This window comes from Pan troglodytes, chromosome 12, assembly GCF_028858775.2.
Source record: "Pan troglodytes isolate AG18354 chromosome 12, NHGRI_mPanTro3-v2.0_pri, whole genome shotgun sequence".
In the NCBI taxonomy this organism is placed as follows: domain Eukaryota; kingdom Metazoa; phylum Chordata; class Mammalia; order Primates; family Hominidae; genus Pan; species Pan troglodytes.
This window is the reverse complement of record NC_072410.2, coordinates 16,595,267-16,602,718: the sequence shown is the minus strand read 5'-3', so window position 1 is coordinate 16,602,718 and position 7,452 is coordinate 16,595,267. Positions and strand designations below refer to the sequence as shown.

The 7,452-nt window shown below is 38.6% G+C and overlaps 2 pseudogenes; one reads left to right on the top strand and one right to left on the bottom strand.

Annotated features, from left to right (window-relative positions):
• Positions 1-528: 528 nt before the first annotated feature.
• On the top strand, positions 529-1,031 carry LOC100614357 (large ribosomal subunit protein eL22-like; annotated as a pseudogene).
• A 5,272-nt stretch (positions 1,032-6,303) lies between these two features.
• LOC100612276 (serine/arginine-rich splicing factor 3-like) lies at positions 6,304-6,960 on the bottom strand (annotated as a pseudogene).
• Positions 6,961-7,452: the final 492 nt, after the last annotated feature.

Sequence of the window (7,452 nt, the reverse complement as noted above, 5' to 3'; positions counted from 1 at the left end):
AGTAAAGAGTCAACTTGCAGAATGGGAGAAACTATTTACAAACTACTCATTTGACAAGGGATTAACATCCAGAATAAACAAAGAACTCAAATAACTCAACAGCAAATAAAACACAACAAAAAATAACCCTATTTTTTTTAAATGGGCAAATGATCTAAGTAGGCATTTTTCAAAAGATCTACAAATGGCCAACAAGTATAAGAAAAAAATGCTTAATGTCACTAACCATCAGGGAAATGAAAATCTAAACTGCAATGAGATTTCATTTCATCCCAATCAGAATAGCTATTATCAAAAAGACAAAAAATAACAAATACTGGAGAGGATGCAGATTAAAGGGAATTCTTACACACTGTTGGTGGATATGTAAATTAGTACAGCCACTATGGAAAACAGTATGGAGGTTCCTCAAAAAACTAAAAATTAAGCTACCGATATGATCCAGCAATCCCACTACCGGATATACATCCAAAGGAAAGAAAATCAGTATGTTAAAGAGATATCTGGCTTTCTGCCTCCACTACTGCCATGCTGCCCGTGAGAAAGCTTGTGGAGAAGGGGGGCAAAAAAAAAAGCAGGTTCTGAAGTTCACTCTTGATTGCACCCACCCCGTAGAAGATGGAATCGTAGATGCTGCCAATTTTGAGCAGTTTTTGCAAGAAAGGATCAAAGTGAACGGAAAAGTTGGGAACCTTGGTGGAGGGGTGGTGACCATTGAAAAGAGCAAGAGCAAGATCACCGTGACATCCGAGGTACCTTTTTCCAAAAGGTATTTGAAATATCTCACTAAAAAATATTTGAAGAAGAATAATCTTCGTGATTGGCTGTGCATAGTTGCTAACAGTAAAGAGAGTTACAAATTATGTTACTTCCAAATTAACCAGGATGAAGAAGAGGAGGAAGATGAGGATTAAATTTCATTTATCTGAAATATTTTGTATGAGTTCTTGAATAAAACTTGGGAACCAAAATGGTGGTTTATCGTTGTGTCTCTGCAGTGTAGATTGAACAGAGAATTGGAAATCATAGTCAAAGGGCTTCCCTTGGGCCGCCACTCGCTTATTTGTAACATGATTTATTTTATTTTTTATTTTTTTCTGCTTGAAATTTTCAGTTCTTGTGGTAATACTAGAGTAGAAGGAGAGGGTAACTTTACGGAACTGACAGACATTGGGCAGACAGATGAGGGCGTGGAGGTATGGACTGAAGGGAGTGACTGTTTTGTTTTAAAAAGTGTGACTGTCAATTGTTTCTGTTGCTTTCCCCAAAGAATGATTCAGGGATACAAGTGGGCTCCTCTCATTCATTAAAAGAAAAGGTGGCCAGGTGCGGTGGCTCACACCTGTAATCCCAACACTTTGGGAGGCTAAGGCTTGTGGATCATGAGGTCAGGAGTTTGAGACCAGCCTGGCTAACATGGTAAAAGCCCATCTCTACTAAAAATACAAAAATTAGCCAGGCGTGATGGCAGGTGCCTGTAATCCCAGCTATTCGGGAGGCTGAGGCAGGAGAATTACTTGAACGTGGGAGGTGGATGTTGCAGTGAGTCGAGATTGCACCACTGCAGACTCCATCGCAAAAAAAAAAAAAAAAAAAAAAGTGACATCTTTCAAAGATTCTCTGTCTGCAAAAATGACAGTGTCAATAAAATGCAGGTTTCTGGGCCATTAATCTTACTTTGATTTTTTTATTACAAATTTCTCTTCATGCACACAATTATGTCTACTAATCCTCTTTTTCCTAGAGAGAGAAACTGTGCTCCTTCAGCATTGCTGCGTAGTCTGTCACTCTCCATAAAGGGGTTTGGGGAATCTATTGTAAAAGTCCCAGGTTCTAAATTAACTAAATGTGTACAAAAATGAATGTGTAAGTAATCTGTTTCTACACATCTTTGCAACAATCTGTCACTTTGGTCTCCAGCAGAGGGAGCTGGAGGAATAGTGCTTCCAGATGTGGCCTCCTGTGTGGGGCCTGAAGTGGTTGGGAAGCCTCCCATGCCAAGGAGAAGGGAGGTGCCTGGGAAATAGCTGCCTCATGCGACTTAGGCCATGACTGGATTTAATGTCAGAAGTCATTCTACAAACAGTGGTGAGGCGCAGTGTGTGCAGAGGCTAGAGAACCGCAGAAGGGGGCTACCAAGGCTGGAAAAAAAAGACGGAATTGTTGCCGTGAGTGACTTTGAAAGACCCTGGTGACTTGTGGTACCCTTCTGAAATTTGAACAATAATGCAGAAGTGTGTGTTTTAGAATTTACGGTGTATGAAATTCATGTTTTTAAAAGAACTTGCCTACAGATGGCTTCCACACCTGAAATTGTGCTCTGTGAGTTGCATAGCTGGAAATTCAATGTTCAATCCTACTTTGGCTCCAATTTAACATTTGGTGCTCTGTGGATTGAGCTGAACATGTTGAGGCTTTGCAATTTCACTTGTCTTAAAGGCTTTAGCATTTTCCATTCCTAGCAGATTTCTTTGAAGCAGAATTGCCTGCATATTTCTTCTCTGCCTTCACAGAAGGCAGAGTTTCTTTCAAACTTCACTGAGGCATCGGTTGCTCTGTGGCAATGTCCCTTACCATGATTATTAACTGTAAGTTTGTGGCTTGAGTTTACAAATTTTACTTGTTTGTTGCATTGATGTTCCCACGTAGTAAGTAATTTTTAGTTTGGTTGTGAAAAAACCCGGAGCTGAAGTTAGCATTTAAGTTAAAAAACAAAACAAAACAAAAACAAAAAAACTAGTTCCAGATTTAAAAACTTGTAATGAAACTGAAACTCACTGGTTTTTCTCTGAGCTCTTGTAGTCAGGTTTTGATCACATTTTCTATTAAAGTGACTAACACATGGCTACAAAAAAAAAAAAAAAGAGATCTGCATTCCTGTATTTATTGCAGCACTATTCATGATGGCCAAGATATGATATCAACCTAAGTGCTCACCAACAAATTAATGGATAAATAAAATGTGGTCTATAACCACAATGAAAAATAAAAATAAAAAATAAAATTCTGTCATTTACAGCAACATGAATGAACCTAGAGGATTTTGTGTTAACTGAAATAAGCCAGGCACAGAAAGATAAATACCACATGTTCTCACTTATATGTGGAAGAATAAAAAGTTGAGCTCATAGAAGCAAAGAGTAGAATAGTGGTTACTAAAGGCTGGGAAAGGCAGGGAGGTGGGGAGAATAGGGGGAGGTTAGCTAATGGACAAAAAATTACAGCTGGATAGGAGGAAAAAGTTCTAATGTTCTGTAGCATTGTAGGGTGACTATAGTTAACAATAATTTATTATATATTTTTAATAGCTAGAACAGAGGATTTTGAATGTTCCTACCACAAGGAAATTATAAATGTTTGAGGTGATTGATATGTTAATTATCCTGATTTGAGCATCACACTTTGTATACATGTATCAAAATATCACACTGTGCCTCATAAATCTGTGCAATTATTATGTGCCAGTTAAAAATAAAAAAAGAAAAAATCAATTCACCATATATATGAGAACTTTTTCTGACTCTCGATTCTACTTCATTGGATATGTCTGTCCTTATGCCAGTGCCATTCTGTTTTAATTACTGTAGCTTTGTAGTAAGTTTTGAAATCAGAAAGTGTGAGTCTTCCAACTCTATTCTTCCTTATCAAGATTGTTTTGGCTATTGAGGGTCACTTTCAATTCTATGTAAATTTAAGGATCAGCTTCCTCATTTGTGGAAAAGAAAAGGCTGTTGGAATTTTAGAAGAGATTGTGTTGAATTTGCTGATCACTTTCAGTAGTATTGACATGTTAACAGTGGTAAGTCTTCCTACCCACAGACACAGAATGTATTTTCAATTACTTTGATCTTTTTAATTTTTTTGTAGTTTTTATCTTTTATAGTTTTCAGTGTATCAATCTTTCACCTCTTCAGTTAGATTTATTTCTAAGTATTTAATTTTTTAGATGCTATTGTAAATGGAATTTCTTCTTAATTTCCTTCTAGTGTATAGAAAACAATTTGTTTTTGTGTGCTGATTTTGTACACTGCAACTTTGCTGAATTCATTCATTAGCTCTGAGTTTTCTTGTGGATTCTGTGGGGTTTTGTATACAAAGAATTATGTCATCTATACACAGAAATAGTTTCACCTATTCCTTTAGATTTGGATGACTTTTTTTTTTTTTGAGATGGAGTCTCACTCTGTTGCCCTGACTGGAGTGTAATGGCACGATCTTGGCTTACTGCAACCTCCACCTTCTAGGTTCAAGCGATTCTCCCACCTCAGTCTCCCGAGTAGCTGGGATTACAGGCACCCAACATCATGGGGGGCTAATTTTTGCATTTTTTGTAGAGGCAGGGTTTTGCCATATTGGCCAGGCTGGTCTTGAACTCCTGATCTCAGGTGATTCACCTGCCTCAGCCTCGCAAAGTGCTGGGATTACAGGTGTGAGCCATCGCGCCCGGCCACTGTTTTTTGTATTTTTTGTAGAGACAGAGTGTCACTATGTTGCTGAGGCTGGGCTCAAACTCCTGCGCTCAAAGGACCTGCCCACCTCGGCCTCCCAAAGTGCTGGGATTACAGGCGTGAGCCACCACACCCGGTCTATTTGCTTTTCTTGTCTAGCTAGAACTTTCAATTCAGTGTCAAACAGCACTGGGAAACTTTTTCTTGTGCCTTATCTTAAGGGGAACTTATTCAGTTTTTTTTACCATTGAATATAATGTTAGCTGTAAGTTTTCCAGAAACACACTCTATCATGTTGAGAAATTTTCCCTCTGTTCCTAATTTGCTGAGAGTTTTTTGTTTGTTTGTTTGTTTGTTTGTTTTTGTTTTTTGTTTTTTGAGATGGAGTCTCACTCTGTTGCCGAGGCTGGAGTGCAGTGGCACCATCTCGGCTCACTGCAACCTCTGACTCCCTGGTTCAAGCAATTCTCCCTGCCTCAGCCTCCCAAGAAGCTGGGATTACAGGTGCCCACCACCATGCATGGCTAATTTTTGTATTATTTAGTAGAGACTGGGTTTCACCATGTTGGCGAGGCTGGTCTTGAACTCCTGACTTCAGCTGATCCACCCATCAAGGCCTCCCAAAGTGCTGGGATTACTGGTGTGAGCCGCTGCACCCAGCCGAGAGTTTTTATTATGAAAGGATGTTAAAATTCCTCAAATGCTTTTTCCATGTCAATTGAGATGATAATGTGATTTTTTTTCTTTTGTTCAAATAATGTGATGTACTACATTGATTAATTTTCTTCTGTTGAAACGTCCTTGCATTCATGGTAAAATCCCATTCAATTGTGAATAATCCTTATAGTATACTGATGGAGTCAATTTGCTAATTTTTTTTTTTTTTTTTTTGAGCTGGATTCTCACTCTGTCACCCAGGCTGGAGTGCAGTGGCATGATCTCAGCTCACTGCAACCTCCGCCTCCTGGGTTCAAGCAATTCTCCTGCCTCAGCCTCCGAGTAGCTGGGATTACAGGCACCTACCACCATGCCAGGCTAATTTTTGTATTTTTAGTAGAGGCAGGATTTCACCATGTTGGCCAGGCTGGTCTTGAACCCCTGACCTCAGGTTATCTGCCTGCCTCGGCCTCCCCAAGTGCTGGGATTACAGGCGTGAGCCACCATGCCCGGCCTTGCTAATATTTGTTAAGGATTTTCCATCTATATTTATAAGCAATGTTAGTCTGCAATTTTCTTTTCTTGCAATATCATTTGGCTTTAATAGCAAGGTAATGCTGGTTTCACAGAATGCATAGCAAGTGTTCCTTGCTATCCCCAAAACTTCAATTTTTTGGATTATTTGAGAAATAATTTCTGTCAATTTTTCTTTCTTTAGTAGAATTAACCTGTGAAGCCATCTGATTCAGGACTTTTCTTTTGGGGAAGTTTTTTCTTAATTATGTTTACAATCACTTTGTTATAGAACTGTTGAGATTTTCTATTTCTTCTGTCAACCTACATAATTTCTATGTTTCAATAAATTTCTTCATTTCATCTAGGTTGTCTATTTTTTCATCTATTTTTCTATTCTCTTTTAATCCATTATTTCTGTAAAATCAGTGGTAATGTCTCCATTTTTACTTTTATTATTATTTTTTGCATGTTTGGAGCTTTATTATCAGTCTATGCATAACTAAAGTTCAAAGCAAATTTAATTTTGCTTAAGGGAACATTGTAAAGTAACAATTCTTGGTATTACATGCCTCACATGATCCATTTCAAACCATAGAGAATTATACCTTTGTGTCACTGTTTCAAGAGACAAACACATTTGAACAGCTAAAACATCTTAAAAATGCACCAAGCTTATGAAGTCTCAAACAAAACTTGAATTTTCTGTACATACTCCTGTCAAATGAAGTAATTTCCTGTACACCAATTCTCTTGCCAACTGGTTTTCTTTTTTCTTTTTTCTTTTTTTTTAATTTGACCTAGATCGGCTACGAGACCTAGAGAAGGATCTGGACGGCTTGTGATTTCTCTCCCGAGACAGAGATCTCTCTCTTCTCCTATCTCTAGAAAGGGACCTGCCCCGGCTGCGAGAGAGGCTTCTTCGTGGAGATCTGCGGCGAGGTGGAAGACTCCTCCTATGACAATCATCTCAAGGACGATGACCCCAAGAGGGAGGTGGGCTACGATTTCTACTTCTTTTATCACCATTCGACAGTTCCACTCTTACACAGCGGCCACATAGTGTTCTTCCATCTAGTTCTCAGACCACATCAGCTGCATCTCGGGGATCTTCAAATTCAACAAAAGCAAAGCCGCGAGGGTTTCTAGCAACCCACACACTTTGGAGTGGTCCATACTAGCCAAAAGCCCGTTCCAGTTCGGTCTTGTTGCCATTGTTTCCAAGATTGCCTACATAAACCTTACAGTCCAATGGACAGGAATCACGATGCATTTCGACATCTAGGGTAAAAAATGCGGAGGCTCAAATCCATACGCTCCGATGGGTCTTCCCGCTTTCCTCCGGCCCAGTACCCAGCGATGCTCTCGCTCACCCGGCGTCCACGAAATGGCAGTCCATTTTTATTTTTATTTAAGTCATTTGCATCTTTTCTCTTTTGTTTTTTGTCAGTCTAGATAGAAGTTTGTCAATTTTGTTTCTCTTTCCCAATAAATTATTTATTGATTTTTTCTATCGTTTATTGTCTCTACTTTTTAAAAATCTCTGCTCTAATCTTTATTACTGTCTTATTTCTGCTATCTTTGGGTTTCGTTTGCTCTTCATTTTCTAGTTCCTTACGATATAAAGTTGAGTTATTGATTTGAGATCTTTTGTAATATAGACATTTACAGCTGTCAACTCCCCTCTTAGCCCTGCTTTTTTGTTGCATCTCATAAGTTTTGATATGTTGTGTTTTTATTTTCATTTATCTCAAGATACAAATATTCTTTGTGGTTTCTTCTTTGATGCATTAGTTTTGTGAGAGTGCATTGTTTAATTTCCACGTATTTGTGA